General features: G+C 44.1%; 1 long non-coding RNA gene and 1 pseudogene across 3 annotated transcripts; both read right to left on the reverse strand.

Moving 5' to 3' along the window:
* Nucleotides 1–8810: 8810 nt before the first annotated feature.
* LOC144253976 (uncharacterized) lies at nucleotides 8811–19263 on the reverse strand. 3 transcript variants are annotated; one of them, XR_013343394.1, is made up of 5 exons: nucleotides 19112–19263; nucleotides 17670–17834; nucleotides 16718–16777; nucleotides 9419–9537; nucleotides 8811–8998 (listed from the first exon to the last, which is right to left on the reverse strand). It is a non-coding gene; the product is annotated as an uncharacterized LOC144253976 (long non-coding RNA). The 3 variants fall into 3 exon arrangements; XR_013343393.1 differs by lacking the exon at nucleotides 16718–16777 and having other exon boundaries at nucleotides 8814–8998; XR_013343392.1 differs by lacking the exons at nucleotides 8811–8998; nucleotides 9419–9537; nucleotides 16718–16777 and having other exon boundaries at nucleotides 17376–17834.
* On the reverse strand, nucleotides 13433–15255 carry LOC144253975 (zinc finger protein GLIS2-like; annotated as a pseudogene).
* Nucleotides 19264–20569: the final 1306 nt, after the last annotated feature.

The raw sequence follows: 20569 nt of genomic DNA on the forward strand, positions 1-20569 counted from the left end.
CCTGTTTTGGGCCCAGGAGACATGCTTACCAAGAGCTAGAACTTGGGTACATGACTTGATACTTTTATCTGTTCATGAGCATAAACATTATTCATGAGCATAAACATTATTATGTGTTGTCCACAGTAACTCTGTGCCTTGAGGTAACAAAGAACATTCATGACTTTGACCAGTAATTGTTGAGCATCCATTAGATGTATAGCACAGGACTGTGCAATACGGAGAACCATGGAATGTAATGCATAGATCACTTGGATAAAAAGAAACTTCCTCTGGGCATCTTGGCTCACGCCTGTAATCCCAGTGGCTCAGGAGGCTGAGGCAGGAGGGTCACAAGTTCAAAGCCAGCCTCAGCAAAATTGAGGCCCCAAGCAACTCATTGAGACCCTGTCTCCAAACAAAATGCAAAATAGGGCTGGGGAGGGGGCTCAGTGGTGGAGTGCTCTGAGTTCAATCCCTAGTACCCCCCTACCCCCAAAAAAGAAACTTCCATTTCTGTAGTCATCATCTTGTTCCATCTCAAGCTTTTTAATAATTATGGCCAGTTTCTTGCAGTAATGTCAACAGTAATGTCACATGTGTAGGCAGAAGAGGGCTTCTATCATTAATAGGCATTTCTAAGTAGCTAAGTTATCTTTTCCAGAACACAGAAGTAAAGAGATCTCTCAGCTGCATGGTAAGTCAATGACTAGGTCCAGTTTATCTCAACACACACAGACTTTGTACTGGCATTTCTTGGATCCAGAGTCTATTCTTTTCTTTCCTGAAGGCTTTCTAAATACAAACATTTGAATATTAAGCTGATTTTTCTCTTACAGTCTATTGTACGACTATAAATTTCAACCCAAATCATCTTTGAGCTGTAAGACATGAGTGACACCATTGAACTGTAAGGTACATTTTTGGCTAGTTGCATAATTTGGCACATATCCCTCTGCATTCCCAGAGTTCCTCTGCCTTTCTGCAAACGTTGCTCTGTGGGATTACTTAAGTAGCAGTTATTTTTTTTTTTTTAATTGAGTGTCGACTGTCATTACTGCTAGAGTTTGCCTTCTTCAGGTCTTCTAGAAGGGTAGGGTGAAAGACTTTTAAAACGATGTTCTAAGGTGAAGACTTCAAAAGCAACAGAGAAGGAGTTCAAACGTGTGCTGCCTCCAGTTTGTGTGCAACAGCTGGAGCTTCAAAAGTCATCAACTTTAAATGTAAACAAGTAAGGGCTGTCAATGAGACAGTGACAATGGGCTCCAGGAGGTACATGGTTAGCCTTGGCTTGAAGTTAAGGAAGCACAGGAGGCCCAGCCTTGGAGGTTTAACAGAAGTTAAGAGAAGGCACAGGTCCACAGTGCCCTCATCGTCAGGGGCTGGCTACAAAAACTGCAGGCTCGGCCAAGTGACGAAAGCTCCACGGAAGCTCCCACTCACCTAGACATCTGCTCCTGGGTCAAGTTTCACTAAGGCTATATACTTGAGAAAAACAAAACAACAAAATTACATATGCCAAGCGAGATTTTTACTCCCTCCTCCCTCCTTTTCTTTATTATGTATTTATTTTTTTATTTTTATGTTTTCCTTCACTTCAACTTCTTCCTCTCCCTTGATCAGCGAGTTACTCAATCCCATCCACCCCATCCACACCCCTACTCCACGTTTTCATGTTCAGGAGTCTCGCTGGTTCACTCCACTGAGCATGGGTCATGCATGCACCCTCCCCTTCACCAATTCGCACCCTTTTAGTCCCTTTCAGGCTCATTCGCTTTCCCAGGCAGGGACTGTAGCGCCCCAGGTCCTTCCTCTCCAGTTGGAATAGGCAGCGTCCCCCCGGAGGCTCCGGCCCCCTGCAGCTCTTCCAGCACCGCCCAGTGCTCCTCCCCGCGCCCGCTGCTGCGTCCACCTCCTCGGCTTCCCCGGTGGCCCGGCCCCCTCAGAGTCGCCCCGCCCCTGTCCAGCTCCGCCCCCGGTCGCCGTTGCCTGACTGGATGCCCCCGCCTCCCCTGGGATCCTCTCCTCCGCCTGACCGGATGGGCACCAGCACCTGGTCCAAAAATTCCCCTGAGGGGACCGAGGGGCTCTGCAACCTCCAGCTCCCGCGGGGCTGCGGTGACGGTGACGGCTGCGGCGGGACGCCGAGCGGGGAGGGGACTAGAAGAAGCGAGCGGAGGAGGGAGGAGGAGGAGCAAAGGTGTTGGAGAGAAAACTTCTGAAGGAACGGGAAACCTGCCGAGGAGGCGGCTGCTGCAGCTTCTCGGGGCGTCGGGGCTGCGCAAGTCGCGGGGTGTCCACTGGGCGCCTTCGCTCCTGCCCGGATCCTGCGGTGCGGAAGCAGGCTGAACCCCTACTCTCGGTCGCCGGGACTGTGCCCTGCGCCGCTGCAGCGGTCCTGCGCTCCATTCTGCCTCTGCCGCTGCAGCTCCTTTGAAGAGAGCCGCGCAGGGAAGAGGAGGGAGGTTCACTTTGGAACTTGAAGCAGCATGTCTATATAGGGGACATCGTGTCCCTGTACGCGGAGGGCTCTGTCAACGGCTTCATCAGCACCCTGGGGTAAGCAGGAGAGGCGGCTGGGCAGCGCTCGCGCTCTGTCCCCGCGGAACCCATCCCAGTCCCTCCTCGCTCCGCGGCGCCCTCCGGTTCCCGCCCGAGGTGGCGGCGCCGGGTAGGGTCAGCGCCCGCTCTCCCTCGCAGGAAGCTGCCGGAGAGGCAAGACTTTCTCAGCAACTTTGTAATCTCAAACTCAGACACATCAGAAAAGGAGGAAGTGATTCAAAAGTCCTGAGACAGGCCGGGCGAAGAAGTCTTCGCTGGCTTCTCCATAGGTTATTTTGATTAAAATGTGGGTTTGTTTTCTCCTTTGGGAAAACAAAACACCTTCTCTTCCCACCGTTTCTCAGTACCGCTCTCATCCCCTTGTCTGTCAGTGCTGGGTTTGAAGAGCAGGCGATAGAAGTCCGTGGCCTTGGACGTGAAACTCGGGCGAGATGTGGTGAGCCCAAGTGTGGCTTTGTCCTACGGGAGGAGCTCACCATCTCCCCATCCCCTCTTGCCTCCCTCTGATCCCATTCCTCTGCTGGTCTCTCTTCTATTTTCAGAAATTCCCTCTTTTTTCTTTCTTTCCTTTCCTTCTTTCTTTCTTCCTCCCCCTTTCTTTCCTCTTTAGCTTCCATATATGAAAGAAAACATATGAACCTTGACTTTCTGAGTCTGGTTTATTTTGCATGATATGACTGTCTAGGAAAAATTCATATAATTAATAACATAGAGAAATGTTGGTAATTTAGACATAAGCAAGTTTTGCTTTTTTAAATAACAATGTAACATTTTACAAAAAATTTATATGCTGATATACTTTTATTTCGTTCATTTATTTATATGTGGTACTGAGAATTGCACCTAGTGCCTCACGCAAGCTAGGCATACACTCTACCACTGAGGCACAACCCCAACTCCTTGCCTTTTACCCTCACCTTTATTTCTTACATCTTTTCTTTATTTGAGTAACTATTCACTTAACCCCAGAATCATTGATTGTCTGAAATTCTTTTCTTTTCTTTTTTTTTTCTTTCTTTTTTTTTTTTGGCACTGGGGATTGAATTCAGGGGCACTCAGCCACTGAGTGACATACCCAGCCCTGTTTTGTATTTTATTTGGAGACAAGTTCTTACTGAGCTGCTTAGCACCTCACCATTGCTGAAACTGGCTTAGTCGAACTTGTGATCCTCATGCCTCAGCCTCTGGAAATTCTTAATCACAAACAAATTAATATTAAGAACTGATGGGTGCTAATATAATAAAGTGTCATATTTTTCAGCTAACATAATGACATTTTTAAATGGCCCTCTAAAATAGATATAGTTTATTCGCCAATATTATATAAAAACTTATCCTTCCGCTGGTGTAGATTTTAGTCACCCTGACCATTCAGTGTGGGAGAAATTCTGAGATAGTCGCCTTCCAGGACTCTAACATGTGGCATGAAATATCTGGTTTATTTGCCAAAACAGGTAAAGCTGGCTCTGAAAATACCCTCCATCCCAGCCCCGAACTATTTTCTATATATTTACTAGAAGATATTAGCTTTATATGAACACAAAAGATGTATATTCTTCTTATTAGTAGCCAATATATGTATTTCATAAATATTTATAAAGCATTGTAATGTGCCAGGGAAATAACTAACTTTGTTTCAAATCCTTACTTGATTTCATCTTTATTCTGTATTTACCTATATGATTCCCATTCTCACAACTAAGACTTGCTGCTCTTCCTTCTCTCAGTCTTTCCCCGCTTCCTCAACACATACACACACACACACACACACACACACACACACACGATGAATATAAGGTTGGTCTGGATGAAGTCATATGGGTTTCCTTTCTTCAACTAAAGTACAATCTGATTCTTGACTTTGAAGTCCAGGTTTTGAATAAGCAATGCATAAAAATAACTTATTTTCCAGTAAATTTACTTTTAATGATTTTTCATTTATCTTTATCATCTTTTATGCCCAACATTACATAAGATTTTATAAAAATAACAGTTCTTTACATTGTTTAGAAACTTCTCATTTAAACACTTAATAGAAATTTTTAGTATAAGATAATATTAAAATAGTACAATGAAATAATAATTGTTGGTTTACTATGACTTCATAAGACCACTAAAATGCAAAAAATACATTTTGTCATTTTCAGTAAAAATGCATAACATTTAAAAAATAATAGTAACCTCAGGATCTGGACCATTAATCTGATGGTCTCTATTCTTTACAAAATACTCAATTTTTTGTTTCCTTGCTCTTTGGAGAAAAAGTATCTGAGTACGTTTTTCTTATTCTTTTTTAAAATATCAACACAGGAAAAGAGAACAATTCTTTGCTCTTATTGAAACGGTATTTTATCAGTTTTTTAAAATCAATGTTCTTTCCAACATATTAGGGTGACCTGGAATCCTGCCCGCTGCTTATTAGAAAGGCTGTTGCAATTTCCTCTTCCTTTGTCAAATCACATCAAACACTCTAATCATCTTACTACACTTTGGTCAGTTGAGCCTTCCTCATGCCCTTCAGCTATGTCTCTTCCCATGACCACTTGAATCCTTTTAACTTTATGCAGTTGTAAATGCTGAATTATTTCTTTTTTCATCATAAGTCAGCTCCTCCTAGACTCCTCAATTGGCCCCAGACTCTCAGTTTGAACATTTTCCAATCAAATTACACAAAAATAGTAAAGTTGGCAGATTTGTTTAATAATGCTAACAAAGACACTGAATTTCCACTCAGATAAAGCCCTTTGCTAAGTAATTTTATATATCTTGTTACCCAAACTCTCAATAATTCTATGAGGTAGAAATTTTACTAACAGGGAAACAGATCTAATGAGTGTAAGAACTAGGAACTTACATGTGATCACCTAGTTGGCAATTGGGACAGCAGCTAGTCAAAATAATCCCAAAGTCTGTGTTCTTCCTTAAACATTCATTAAATGATGACTGAGAACTGTCTGCAGCAGAATTGCTTGGAATATTTGGTAAAAATGCAGGCTACTGGTCCCTTTCCAGGCTGGATAAATTATTATCTATAAGGGAAAGGACCAGAAATAACACATTTTTAACAATACCTGCCCCCAAATAATCCTTAGGTATACTAAAGTTTGAAAATCACTAAACTGCAAGGCCCACATTCTGTGATACTAAGTATTTGATGATCTGAAATCAATCAAATCTACCATGAGGAAAATGTGTTGCTTTTGGTACTGTGCCTTCCACTTTTTAGTAAAAGGATCTATTAAAACACTAGTAGATATTAGTATTTTTACAACAAATTTGGGTGCTCCTAATACTGGCATTATGCAAACTTAGAGTGAGCCACCCTTGTTTGGTACACACTATAGTAAGGCCACTGCACAATTCTTACTAAAGAGTTGTTGGGAGGCTAATAATAGAATGTCTTAAGACTGTCTCTGATTAAAAATTATGTGAACCTCAGAATGTAGATTAAGAAACAAACAAACAAAAAAACCTCCTGTCCAAGATGTCCTGTTCTAGTTAATGAAAATAGTTGTTTAAACTAACTTCCAGAATTCTGTGGTAGTACTGACCACCCCATCCGCAATCTCATAATATGATTGTTAAAAAGGTTTGCTATGAATCATTATCCAAAATAACCATCTGCTAGAGAGACATGATTAATTATGTGCATAAATAAAATCACAGCTAACCAACAACAGCCTTTGGCCTAAAATAGTGGGAGAACTAATGGCCATAAAAGGTAAAATTAAAAAATATTTCTTTCTTATTGGGGAGAAGGACATGAGAGTATTTTCCCTGTGGCATCAAAGGACTATGCAGCTGTTTCCCTTTAACCCTCTGCCTGGTTGTAAATCGGAAGCAATAAGCTGATTTTCAAGGTAACGGCAAAATTCTTCCTTAATCATTAGAAGTGCTAAAAATATCATGTTAAGAACTCGAAAAATTCTTCCAGTTCTGCTTACTTGCACAGTATCTTTCAGGCTAGGTTTTGTAAGGGACAAAAAATTGAGAGGTATATATATGTATATTTTACACACACACATCCTTCTATTGCCTTTCTCTCTTATTTAGGACAACAATGCAAGATAATGAAGAAAGCTTCTCGTGCAGGAAAATGACCTTTAGGTGAGATGCAGCCAGGGTAGGCCGATTACCCAGTGACAACATGGGGTCCCCTCAGCCTCTCCTTAGGGGAAATCACACATCTGATTCTTGCAATTAAGCTTCTCCGTTAGGCAGCCAAGAGTTATCGCTAGCACCCCTTCTAAGGCATTTGTCTTTAGATGCTTTGCGGTGCTGATTGAGTTTCTATGCCTTCTTGCTTGTGCTGTGCAGGGACAAGGGAACTTGAGCCCTTCTACCTTCTTCTCAGGAGCATAATGCGTGAAAATACACTATGATCATTATTGACTTTTAAGTCTCATTTCATACTATTATCCCAAATGTGACTCTACTAGGAATTGAAATCATCTTACTTTTCATCTCACATCTAATTGACTACAATAATCATATAACTCACTGAAGGACTGCCATAGAGTTTGGTCTGTATTAAAGGTTTAGATTACCCCAGTTTATCTAAAACCCTCTTAATCAATAGAGACAATTGTATTTCATTCTTTTGAATTTTCATAGTAATTTATCGTTCACAGAACTCTCTTGTGGTTTGTGTGGGTAATTCTCCTTGGTTCCCTTTCCTTCCTCTCTGGGTCATAAACCATTTGTGGTTCTATGTTCCTTCCCCTACCACTTCCTCACAGAGGGCTCCAAAGCTTCAGGGAATTCTTGCCTCTTCCTTTGGACCTGTCTGTGATTCCCTCTTCTTGTGCTACAGTCACTGGCAGCTGCTTTGCTGATACATTTCCTTATTTTCCACTTTAACATCCAAGCATCCTCTATCTCCTAAGGTAATTTGACCAGAGTAAATGGCTGTTGCCCATGGGAAAAAAACAAAACAAAACACTATTCCATTTGCTGAGAAGTAGTGAAGTTTTCTGGGGTCAAAAACCCCAAAATTGAGGGTAAATGAATGAGTAATGTTTTTCAAACTTCAAGATTTCAGGGAGAGTTCCAGCAAATATATGTGATATAGTTGACACAGCACAAAATTTAATTAAATCAGTATAGTTCTGAGGTATGGATCTTAGCAACAAGAAAAAGAATCATGAATCATAGGTTGAGGCAAAGCACGTCCAACACACTTGAATTTACTTACTAAGTGTTGATTAAAGGTTAGACTTAATAAATAAATACACACTCATTTAAACTTTGAAACGGAGTTTTCTAAAGTAAAAATGCGATGATACTTTATTTTAACTCACCAAATAAGCAATAAAAATAATATTTTCAAGAACTCAATAAAATGGACTCTCAAACTAAACTTCTCAAAAATGATAATTGGCAGAGATTTTCTGAAAATAACTTGGCAAAGTATTTAAAAAAATATTTTCACATACAAAAATTTATAAGAAATATATAAAATATAAGATCAATATTGTGTGCAAAAAAGTTAGTACAATATTGCTTATAATAACAAAAATGGAACAACAAAAATCAAACATTTAGAGGATGGTTAAATTGTGATAGATTTATATAGTGGTATATTAAATAACTAATAAAAGTATGGAATCCAATGTCAGAAAAGGGTTAACTTGGTTTAAATCTATACATTCCAAAGAAAAGATTGACACTGACTTTCTGGGAAATGATCCTTCATGTCTTACACTATCTGGACTGATTCGAGTGTCTTTGTTGACCTGGAGCCGCAGATGGTTAATGCTAACATGGGATTTAGGTAGATGAATTGGGCCTTGTGTTACCAGTTTGACTCTAAGGAACCCTGGGATCTCAATACCTAAGTAAGTTACAAGGCACTCTGTGACTCCATGGCTGAATCCCATTAGAAACTCTGCACCTGAAGCTTGTTTGATTTTTCTTGGTTGGCAATATTGTGTTTATAGTGTTTCACATTGCTGGGAATATTAAGTGTTGGTGATACAACTCCACTGGGTAGGGTCAACTGGATGCTTGCACCTGGTCTCTCCCAGACTCTGGCCTCTGCATTCTCTTCTTTTTATGAGTTTAATCTGTATCCTTTTGCTTTAAGAAAATATAACCATGAGGAAAATTACATTTAAAAGAGCTTAAATGAAATGCTTCTCTTATAATGTTCATGGAGAAAAACCACAAACTGTTTGTACATAAGAACTCAACTTTATTTTTAAACAATCACTTTTAAAAGTTTTCAAAGTATTAGCCAATATGATAACTGGCCATCTTTAAGCAGTGGGATAATATGTCATTTATTTTTCTCTGACTCATTATCCTAATTAATACTTTCCACATTTTTTTCATTAAAAACTGTAAACAACAACAGCAAAAACAGAACATGCAGATACACACCAAATAAGGGAAAATGTTTTTATTTTTTATAAGATCAAGAATAATATCAGTGGTTAAGCATCTCTGGATTTAGTTCCTGGTACAAAAAAAAAAAAAAAAATCATTGAAAAGTGTAAGTAGATTTTTAGCTTGGTTTGGATTTGGAATTCTGTTTTAATAGTAAAAGATGTATAAAATATTTTAAATGTATAAAGCATAGGACATACATGAAACACATTAGTTATTGGTTTTGTGAAAATGGAAGGGAGGAGTAGGAATAAAAGAATAAATACGTAAATAAAATACAAAAATAAACTGTTCTAATAATGTCATAAGATGCCTTCCTCCAATCATTAGCAAATATACTCCACACAGGATTTAAGAGAAAAAAATATAACTTTAAGATTGCGTGTTTTGGTTTCATCATTTATTTTTGAAAGCTAATATCTACTTTTAAAAAAATTATGTCTGTAAACTACACATAATGTATCAAAATCCAGTGCCCTTTTCCACTTACAGTTTTAAAGTTTCAAGACCAATTTCTGCCTCCTTGACATTTTCTTTCCCCTCTCTCCATTGACAGTGATGTACAACAAGGGATCAGCTCATGCAGCTCAGCAAAATGTGGAGGTACTTCTACAGTATAATCAAAAATGCCATGCATTAGTTTATCTATAGATTTATCAGAAAAATTTAGTTCTACCAGCACTAAATTTGCATAAAATGATCATTCCAGTTGAGACTAACTTATCCACCTATGGAAATCATTTAAAATATCAAGGGTTAATTTGGTCTATATGCACTGAATAGAGACAGTAATAAAGTAAGTATCCTTTCATTTTAACAGAATCAGTTGCCTTGTTATTGTTGTAGTTTTAATGTCCTTTTTTACTTTTTTCTTAGATATAATTAACTTTCAGATGGCCTCTCCTTAAGATTATTGAACCAGGTGTGGTGGCCCACACCTGTAATCCCAGTAGCTTGGGAGGCTGAGGCAAGAGGATTGCAAGTTCAAAAGCCAGCCTCAGCAACTTAGCAAGGTCCTAAGCAACTTGGGGAGAACCTGTCTCTAAATTAAATACAAAAAAGGGCTGGGGATGTAGCTAAGTGGTTAGGCACTCCTGGGTTCAATCCATAGTACCAAAAAAAAAAAAAAAGCAAAAAATTAATGATACTATCTTGCAAGTAACAAAAAGCTCTTTCTGACATTTGTTTGGCAATCACAAATTTAGTTACTAACTTAGTGTTAGAACCAATGATCACTAGAACACCCTGAATACTTTAAATTTCATCAGAACTGAAGACAAATTATATTTGTGTCCCAGAATTTACAACTCTCTTCTTTTCTTTACTAGTAGCATCTTTTTTTCTCACAACTCACCAGAAAATGTTCACGTAAGAAATAGTCACAACATAAAGATGCTGTAAAGAGCTACTAAGAGAAACGAGGATTTTGAATTTCATTCAGTACATTGCATGATTCTCATTTGTTCCACTTTATTTGGACTCTGGGTCTTTAAGCTGATCTTTACAGTCATTCCAAAAACATGTTTGACTAATGTAAACTAAAAGTCCAAATCAGTGAATACTGAGTTACAGGGTTTGGTAGGAATTTGTGTTATATACAAATTAGGAAAGTAACTAATCATGTTTGACATTAAAATAATACAAAACAAAAGTTTTAAGATTAAAGCAATAAACTATTTGGAAACATAATACAACTTTAGGGTAAGCTTTAAATGTATCCAGAATAATTTATGCCAGGTAAGAAGTCAAGAATGTTAATTTTATTCCTTTTTTTTTCCCCTTAGACAGTATGGTCTGGATAATTTTGCTGTATCTGTGGAATATACCAGTTTTGAGATTGTCTTAGATACTGCCTTCATTACCACAAGCTATTTTACTCTTATTTACTCTATGGAAACACACACACACACACACACACACACACATTCTAGGGATATATATATATATATATATATATATATATATATATACAAACAAAGACATATATATATGTCTTTGTTTGTACATTTAGCTTTAATAAATTTCTTACAAGTATAATCCTTTCTAAATAAATCAGAAAAAAAAATAGTTTTCATTGCTTTAGCTGCTCCTTGTTGACTACAGAGTAATGTCCACACCTTTTCAGCCTGACATTTAAGGTCCCGCACTCGAGGTTGGGAACAAAACCTTCCTTCCTTCAATTTTCTTTTTTTTTTTTTTTTTTCATCTTTGCAACTCACTTTTATTGTTTCTTTATAAACTTCCTCTCACATGGAGGAATATATTGTTATAGTCATTAGCTTATCTCTTTTTTAAACTCTATGCTAACAGCAATGGAGCCAAGAGAAGGAAAAACATAAGCTACAATAGAAAGGCACTTAGAACCTGTTAAAATACTGATATCCTGGAATGTGCAACAATAAACCAACAACAACGAAAAGTATACTGGCCCTTCCAAGCCTGGTCTATCACCAAATCACATGCTGAGCTAATGTCACCTTCCAGTGCCCTATTCCTCTGCTCCTGGGCTTGAGTCAAACCATATATCCCCCAAGCTAAGGACTGAAGGCCTAGGGCCCTAACAGGGATGAGGGGGGTGCTTGGGTCCAGGGTGGACCCAAAGAAAAAAGACCAGCTCCTTTCTACCTTGCTCACAGCCCCATCAAGGGGCAGAGCCAGCCTGGCCAGGCCCTGTCAGGACTGGGGTTCTAAGACCAGCAGCAGGGACTGCCAGGTCAGGGTGACCCTTCTAGGACAGAAGGGCAGTCCAGGAAAGAGTGGGATCAGAACTGCTCGGAGGAACCACAGGGCTATGGAGGACCCCACTGCCATCTGGTGGCTCTTTTGTTCTATGGGTGGGGAATTGGAGGGGGTTGGCTATTTTGCAGCCTAGTGACAAAGGTGCTCTAGAAGCCAGAGCTCCCAGCTGCTGGCAGGAAGGGAACAAAAGGCCCAGGGTTGGTTGAGTGGGACATGCTGGGATAGCCTAACTTCTGGAGATTGGGCAGTGGGATCAATAACCTATATCCTTGACATACTCTGGCCCCTGCATAGTAGTTAGACCCTAGGGGAGTTGGCTGAGTGGGAGTCTCTTAGGATCAGGCTCAACTGAGAAAAAGCCAGAGGCAACAACATCCCAAGTCCAGCTCCTTCCTCCAGCCAGCTCTTCCCAGGCAGAGGGGCTGGGCCTGCCCGTAGCCATGCTTGGCTGCCCAGTCTCCCACAGACCCAGGCCTCAGTCAATGGCCAGAAAGCTCCCTCCACTTCCCCCCCTGCATGCTGTCTTGGTGCCTTAAGACCAGAAGCTGCCTCTTGCCTCAGTACCAGTGCCCTGTAGGCCTCTCCATGAGGCCAGTCCCAGCTGGGATGACCAAGATGGAGCCTGGCCTGGCCCTGCCTGTTGGGCCTGGATTAAGTCCTAGCACCAGGGCTGTCCATCTGACACCTTCCCTCCCTGGCTCCATGTTTCCCATACGCTCAGGATGCCTGAGTCAGATCCTTCCAGGGTATAGGGGCAAGTGAGTGGTCAGCTGGCCCTTCACCTGGAAATGTTGCTGGCCCTCTGGCAGTGCAGTCTGATTCAGGCTGAATGAGGGATGATGGCAGCTGACCAAGCAGGCCTCCCTTCTCTAGCGAGCAGGAAGGCACCTTGTCATAGGGGTGGGTGGGGAACAGCATGGCTTCTTCCTGTGGCTTAGCCAGGGTCTGCATCTTATCTTCTCTCCCTCCAGGGGGTAGGCCAGAGGGAAAGGGGTCTAGGGTGAGCCTGCATGGGTGCTATGGCCCGGTGGGGGCTCCTCACAGCACATCACATAAAGTTGGGGGTGGTCTGGACCAACAGGAGGGCAGATACTACTTTGCCTGCTCCCAGTGTTGGGACACGGGAAGCAGTCGCTGCTGGCCTCTGTGGCTGGCAAGTGGGCAAGTGAGGGAAGACAACCTGCTCAAGTTGGCCCTGGGATGAAGGAGGCACCAGGGTGGGAAACCAAGGACTAAGGGTCCGGTGGAGAATGGGCAGAGGGCTCAGAAGCTGTGGGGCAGGGGCCTGAGGGTGAGCAAGGCCTCAGCACCCAAGAGCATGGTCAGGGCCAAGTCCTCACTTGGGACCTGGGAAGGCAACAATGACCTTCTAGCACCATCCTTGCTGCCCAAGGACTGCATCTGGGACTGCAGATTCCCAGGGAGCACAGACCACCAGGCCCCAGGGCAGTAGGACATTATTGCTATTTCGCAGAAGAGTTTCTGTTTGGGGCTGGGGATGTGGCTCAAGCGGTAGCGCGCTCGCCTGGCATGCGTGCGGCCCGGGTTCGATCCTCAGCACCACATACCAACAAAGATGTTGTGTCCGCCGAGAACTAAAATAAATAAATAAATAAATAAATTCTCTCTCTCTCTCTCTCTCTCTCTCTCTCTCTCTCTCCCTCTCCTCTCTTTAAAAAAAAAAAAAAAAAAGAGTTTCTGTTCGTCAGGGTGGGGCCCAGAGCTGCTGGCTGAGCTGTCATAGCTGGTAGGTAGGTAAGCAGGCTCAGTTCACTACAGCTGGTTTCAGTAGCATAGAGCCTGGTGGGATGACCACCCATCCAGGAGTTAGTGCCTCTGGGCTGCTGGCTGCTGAGTTGACGCCTGTGGACAGGTCCAGCACAGTGCCTGGAAGCAGAGGGAGTCCATCGGGGCTTGGCCGGGAGCGGCTGCTCTCCGTCCTTTCGAGAGGAGTCTTGCAGCCCTCTGTGCCCAGGGCCCTACTGGGCACTGACCCACGCCCTTTCTCCCCCTCTGCCTTGCCGCCAGCGGAGCCAGTGAGGAGGGAGACCACAGGCAGACACAGTCCACCAGCCCCAAAAGGAGAGGGCAGCAGTGGGTTCTTGGCCAGATTGAGGGGCAGAACAGGATCTGGCAGCCCAGGGCCAATAACCCCACCACCCCCGCCATTGCCACAGGCCAGGGCACTGAGGTCGAGGGGGCCAGGGGCCAGGGGCAGGGACAGGGGCAGGCCAGGCAGGCTGGGGCCTCCGAAGAGGGCAGCAGGGTTGGGAATGATGATCTGAGCCCCACTAACATAGGGGCTGCTGTCAGGGGTGGGCAGTGGTGGTTTGGGGGTGGGCGTAGCTGCAGGAGCTCCTGCTGCTCGTGAGACACGAAGTGGCCATGGGCTTTGATGTGCTTGCGCAGAGAGCTGGGGTCTGTGTAGCGCTTGTGGCAGCCAAGCATCTTGCAGTAGTAGGGTTTGTCCACGTAGTGGGTGCGAGTGTGCTTGAAGCGGTCACTCGAGTTGGAGTAGCGCTTGTTGCAGCCCTCATAGGGACAGACATAGGGCTTCTCACCTGTGTGGGACCCGTTGTGGATCTTTAGGTTCTCCAGGCGGGAAAAGCTCTTATTGCAGGTGGGGCAGCGGTGCGGCTTCTCGTTGGTGTGCGTGCGGATGTGGATGAGCATCTTGTACCTGGCGTTGAAGCCACGGCCATGGCGGGCACAGCCCTCCCAGTGGCAGCAGTACCCTGCATCCTTCTCAGGCTTGACGTGATAGGCATGACATGGTCCACCAGGTCTTGCAGGAGCTCGAAGAGCTGGTTACACTTGGCCCAGCGACACACCAGCTGCTTGGGCAGGGGCAGCTCTGGCGAGAGGCACTTGTCCTTGGAGGGTGTGAGGAAGGAGGAAGCAGGCAGATGCAGGGCCCCCCCCAGAGCCCAGGGGTAGGAAGAACTGGAAGGAGCTGGGGACACTGTCCAAATATCGCAGTGGCTGGAAGTCCTGTGCTTGTGACCTTCTTTGGAAATGGGATCTTCACAAATGTAATCAAGTTAAAATGAGAGGGGCTGGGGATGTGGCTCAAGCGGTAGCGCGCTCGCCTGGCATGCGTGCGGCCCGGGTTCGATCCTCAGCACCACATACCAACAAAGATGTTGTGTCTGCCGAGAACTAAAAAATAAATATTAAAAATTCTAAAAAAAAAAAAAAGTTAAAATGAGGTCCTGCTGGATTAGGGTAGCCTAAATTCAGTACCGGGGCAGTGGGCACTGGAGGCAGGTCCCCATTGCCCTGGCGCTCGGGGTAGAGTGAGCTGCTGCCATTGGGGGAGTCCAGTCCAGACGGTGGTGACAAGCTGAGGTCCACCAGAGGGGCTGCAGAAAAGCGTCCATCCACCTTCTCAGGAAACTTGGGGTTCAGCAGGAAGCCTGAGGGTGGGGAGCCTGGGGAGCCAGGTGTGGGGCTATCATCCACCAGGCCCAGCTCCCTGTGCAGAGTGCGGTGCCGGACCACACCCAGCACCCTCTCCCGCTTCTCTCTCGCCGCTCGGAACTTGGTGATGCTCAGCTTCAGGTCAAGCGGCTCGTCCAAGGAGTGCATGGTGATGGGGTGGCGTTGGAGGGGGTAGCGGGCAGAAGGGGGCACCCAGCTGATCTTTAGGCAGGAACCTCGGCGGCGAGGGCGGTAGTGCTCCCGGTTGCGGGCTCCGGCGGTCGGGGGCGGTGGGGGGCGAGCGGGGAAGAGGCCGGGGAGGGCGGGGGCCGGGGCGCGAGGCTGACGGGGCGCGGGCTCCCCTGGCACTGCCGCCCGGCGCCCTGCAGCTTGGGCAGGGAAGGTGGCCGCGGCGGCCCGGCCGTGTGGGGATGTCTTAGAGAGGGAGGGAGGAGGGAGGAGCGAGGCGGCGGGAGGAGGGACCGGCGGCCGCGGAGGAGGGCGAGCAGGAGGGACGGGGGGGGGGGGGGGGGGGCGGCCTCCCTCCCTCGCGCGCCGGCTCGCCCGCTCCCGCCCTCGCTGCAAACCCCGCTCGCTGCGAAGGCCCCAGGCCCGGGGCGCCAGCTGCCTCCTTCCTTCAATTTTCGTACGTCTTTTCAAACAATCAAAAATCCTCCCTCATTCTCCTTTCCCTTCTGCCCATATTCAGATCTGGATCATCCTTCAGCAGAATATTGTAATAGAACTATAATTTGGATCTGGGATGTCGCCTAATGGCACATGCATTAAAGGCTTGATCTGCAACTTGTCACTATTGGGAGGTGGTACAAACTTTAAGAAGTGGGATCTAGTGTGAGATTTTCTGGCCTTTGGGGACTTGCCCTTGAAGGACCTTGAAGGACACTGTGGGACATTGTTCTTCCCCTTTCTCTTTCTGACCATTAGATGAATAGCTTCCCCCTACACCTGCCCCTCACTGGGGATTAAACCCAGGGACACTTTTACCACTGAACAGCATTCCCAGTCCTATATTATTATTTTAACTTTGAAACAAGTTCTTGCTATGTTGCTTTGGGCCTTGCTAAATTGCTGAGACTAGCCTGGAAATACAAATATAATGCATTCCTAACATTATATTTCAACAATACTTACAGGATCATAATAGTGTTAACACTCTGTTGAATTTTGTACTTTAGAATCAACTTACAGAGAAAGTATGAAAGTCTTGTGGCTATAGAGTAGAATGCAGTGATGTGAACCTCATTAAAAGTGAAAGGTCAAGAGGACTGGGGATGTGGCTTTGTTGTCTGGAGGTAGAAAGGAAAGAAGGGAAAGTAGAACTGACCAGATAAGCAGGGAGGCTGCTCCTGTAGCACAGAGTGGAAAGAGAAAAGGCACTCTCCACAGTTGGAAAAACAAGAGGTCGAGGTAGCATAAAACTTAAAATGGCAGGAACTAAAGGGATTCTATAGAAGACAGATTTTCTTATTAAAACAAATTGCAAGATCAGGATATAGGAGAGCTTGGTAAAAATGAGCTAAATCTTCATCTATCATTGCAAGAAGCCAATAAAGAGCCTTCACAATTGGTAAATCTAGGAATACAAAAGATAAGAATATTTTGAAGATACCTTAGTAGTATGCTGGTTGTGTGACAGCTAAGACAAACCACTGTGCATCATTTACTTCATCTATAAAATGAGAATAATAGCGGTACATGTTCATTTTGTGTGGCCTCTTCATGTTTATTAGGAACATTAAATAAGTCAATATATGTAAGTCACTTATAATGTGGTCTGGTGCATTATGAGTGCCACATACAAATAATTAATATATATATATATATATATATATATATATATATATATATATCAATGTCTTTTGATGAGTGATGTGGTGGAGATGGGGAAAGCAGTTACAGGGCTCTTAATTTTCATTAATCACCTTTCTTATTATTTTTTGTTCTAACAAAAGATATGTGTTGCTTTGATTACCAAAAAAAAAAAAAAATACTTTTTAAATAATATTGAAAAGAGTCAATTCCAAAACCTAGAGATGCCAAATTTACATTTATCCCACATTTTTTCTTTTTGGTGCTCCCAGCTTCACCCAGGTCTTCACACATCATGCCTGCTGGGGAAGTATTCTACTACTGAGCTACATCCCCAGCCCCATCCCATGAGTTTTTAAGCTCTGCTATAGAACTAATTTAAAAATCTACATAAAGTAAAATTGAATTAAAGCATTAAACATGAGTGCTATTAAATTAAAAAATTAATTTACCATAAATCTCTTTAATTAAATTGATCAATTTAATTAAACTTGAAATTTTTAATATAAATTTATTTTGGAATAAAATTTTATTTGTTAAAGTTCCAAAGATAACACAAAGTGTTCCTAAATATTCTCCATCCTGTTTCCCCTTATGCTATTTTTTACGGTGCCAAGATATATTTGTTAATACCAAAAGACCAACATTTGTTCACTACTATTAAATAAACTACAGCTTCATTCACATTTTATGTTTTCTAACTTCAATATATCTTATTGTATTCTAAGATCCAAGTCAGAATATCACACTACCTATAGTAATTTTGTTTCTTGAGTCGCCTTCATTTTGTGCCAGTTTCTCTGTTTCCCTTAGTATTTTTTCTTGATGTTGGCAGGCTTGGGGAGGACTGGTCTTGTCATTTCTAAAGCATCTTTGAAGTTTATTTTGCCTGTTTTTAATACTCAATGGATCCATGCCTATAAAAACAGAATTTCAGACATTTTATTGATTTCTATAACATAGTTATTAATGTAAATAAAACATTAAATATTATAATGTGCTGTACTTGTTTCCTAACATCTCAGAAGGGACCATGTGTTTTTAATTTAAGAGAATAATTTTTAAATGTATTTAATGATATAACAACCATAATATAGAAATATTCTGAACTTCCAATATCCTAGTGAATCATTTAAATAAATAGGAGAAATCATATGCCTTTAACATCTGTATACTTTTTTGTAAAATTATACCTTCAAGAGAAGCACTTGCTATGTGTTCCTATTTTATCTTTTTTTAGTATTTCATTCCAGTTTTATTGTAGAATGATATTACATTGTAAGTATATATCACAGTTTCCTTTTAAAAAATGTTATGAGCTTATTATAAATATACATAATAGGCCATTGTGTATAGTCGTACCTGAAGTGAACAGTATTTAGTCAGTTTCATTATTTTTTATTTAAAAAAATAACATTAAGGAAGGGAAGAAAATCTGATCTTAGGAAATGCAACACTCTTAAAATACATTCAATAACATAGTTTTTCTAATAATGAGAAATTCTAATGGAAATTAAGAAATTAATCATATTAAATGACACTAGGGGCCTAGAGAAAGTGGAAACTAGGAAATTAATCACATTAAATGCCATTTGGGATCTTTGAAAATCAGGTTCAGGTTTCTAGTAGACATTTCTCTTAGCGGTGGTCTTTTTCTTCTTGTATTACAGATCACAGAAGTAACAAATAATGAACACTAGAGGAAGCCAGAGGCACAGGCCAGAGGATAAATATCCCCTCTGATGTTCAGGTCATGTGCAGGCAGGTAGGCCTCCCCACTCACTCCCCACTCACTCCCTCCCTCGCCTCTGATAGAAAGTCTGACAGAACCTGGGCCTGGAGGCTGGGGGAAGTTTGAATGCGCCCTTTGGGTTCAGATGTGCTAGGGGAGAGACCAGACGGAGGGGAAGAGACTGGTTTTGGAGTTGCTTGTGCTGTTGCTGGTGGAGGGGGTGGCATTCCGTGACAAGCACAAAGTGGTTGTGCAGGGTTGGGGCACTGGCCCTCTGAGGTGGGGGAAGGGAAGGCCCACCTGAGTGATGTCTTAATGAGTAGCCTCCGGGCTTTGCCCCAGGCTCACTGCTCCTTCCCATCACCTGTCCTGCAGGTTTGGCTTGGCTTGGCTGACCTTGGCCACCATAGCTCATACCGACTACATGCTTTTTCTAAGCCCACATGATCACAAGGCACTCACCTTTGTGTCATAGCCACTGGTATTATCCCCCGTATCAGATGAGGAAACTGAGCCCCCAAAGGCTTCAGCGACTTGGAGAGATACTAATCAGCAACTAAGTGCCTTCTCCTAACTGGAGGTCCGCTACAGCAAAACCTCCCGTGTAAAAGGCAAATGAGAAGGCAGCGTCCCCTTTAACTCCCGCCCATCACGCCGGCAGCATCCAATCATTTTTCTCTGTGGCGCAGCCTGGGCCTAGGACTGGCTCCAAGGAGGACCGGCGCGAGACCAGCGCGCATGGGCGGAGCACAGAGATTTGTCTATCACGTGCGGTCGCCGGGCCTCCCAGCCTAGCTGAGCGCCCCGCAGGGCTGGCTGGGGGGCGGGGCCCGAGAGCTGCTGCGCCTGCGTGGTGGGCGTTCTCGGGGAGCAGCTGCTGCCGCCGCCGCCGCCGCCTCCGGCAGCACCACCACCACCGCGGCTCGCCGCTCCCTGCCAGGCGCGCGGCTGCTGTGTGGCACCGCGGGCGGCCTCTGCGCGCAGCCTCTAGAGGACCCCTGGTATGGCTCCCGAGGGGAGCTGGGGCCCGGCCGCACCGCTCGCCGCGCGCCGCTGTGGGGGCGGGGCGGCCCGTAACGGTCGGCCGGGTCGCGTTCGGAACCGGCCCCGCGCAGCCTCGGCAGACGACGGACCTCGGGCGCGGGAGCCGCGTTATTGCCCACTCATCCTCCATCCGGCTCGGGTAAGGATCGGAACCCGGAGACCCGGGCCGGGCTCTTGGGCGGGGGGTTAGCGACCTGACCACAAGCACACAGCCCTCGCTTTGCCTCTGGCATCTTTTCTGAGGAGAGCTGTCGGGGGAGTAGGCAGACGTTCCAACGCCGGCTATTGCTTATCAGTGGCTTTTTCAAACATTAAATAGAAAATGGCAAAGTGTTCTTTGGAGACGGGCCATGTGTGTAGTCGGGTATTTTATAATTATGATGATGGAAGTGCTAATAGACCGTGTTGAGTAACTTGATGAGGAGCTAAGGATGAATTACCGAATTTCCCCAAACAGTGGCCCGCAGAATGGTGTCTGGGTGCCTAGAGTATTTGATCATGACTCTGCTTCCAAACAAGGATGACCCCTCTCAAGCCTCTTATCCAGTCTGCTCTAAGTTTCTCTGTGATAAGATGGATGGACGGATGGGTTGCCTCCATGGCCCGAGACCCTTTCTAGTTCCAAACACACAGATTCTAGACAGGATGATTATTAACATCCACACCACATTTACTTTAGTAGGCACTTGGATTATTGGAATCAATTCATGAGGCATTTTGGGTTTTTCTTGACGGTAGATGATCACTTAGTTGGGAATATTTTCAGGTATGGAGTTTTTGATAATGCCTGACACCTGTTACTGCTAGCGCCGGCCGGGCTGGCTGGGGGGCGGGGCCGAGGGCTGCTGCGCCTGCGTGGTGGGCGTTCTCGGGGAG

The sequence above is a fragment of the Urocitellus parryii genome, chromosome 3 (genome assembly GCF_045843805.1).
Source record: "Urocitellus parryii isolate mUroPar1 chromosome 3, mUroPar1.hap1, whole genome shotgun sequence".
Classification (NCBI taxonomy): Eukaryota; Metazoa; Chordata; class Mammalia; order Rodentia; family Sciuridae; genus Urocitellus; species Urocitellus parryii.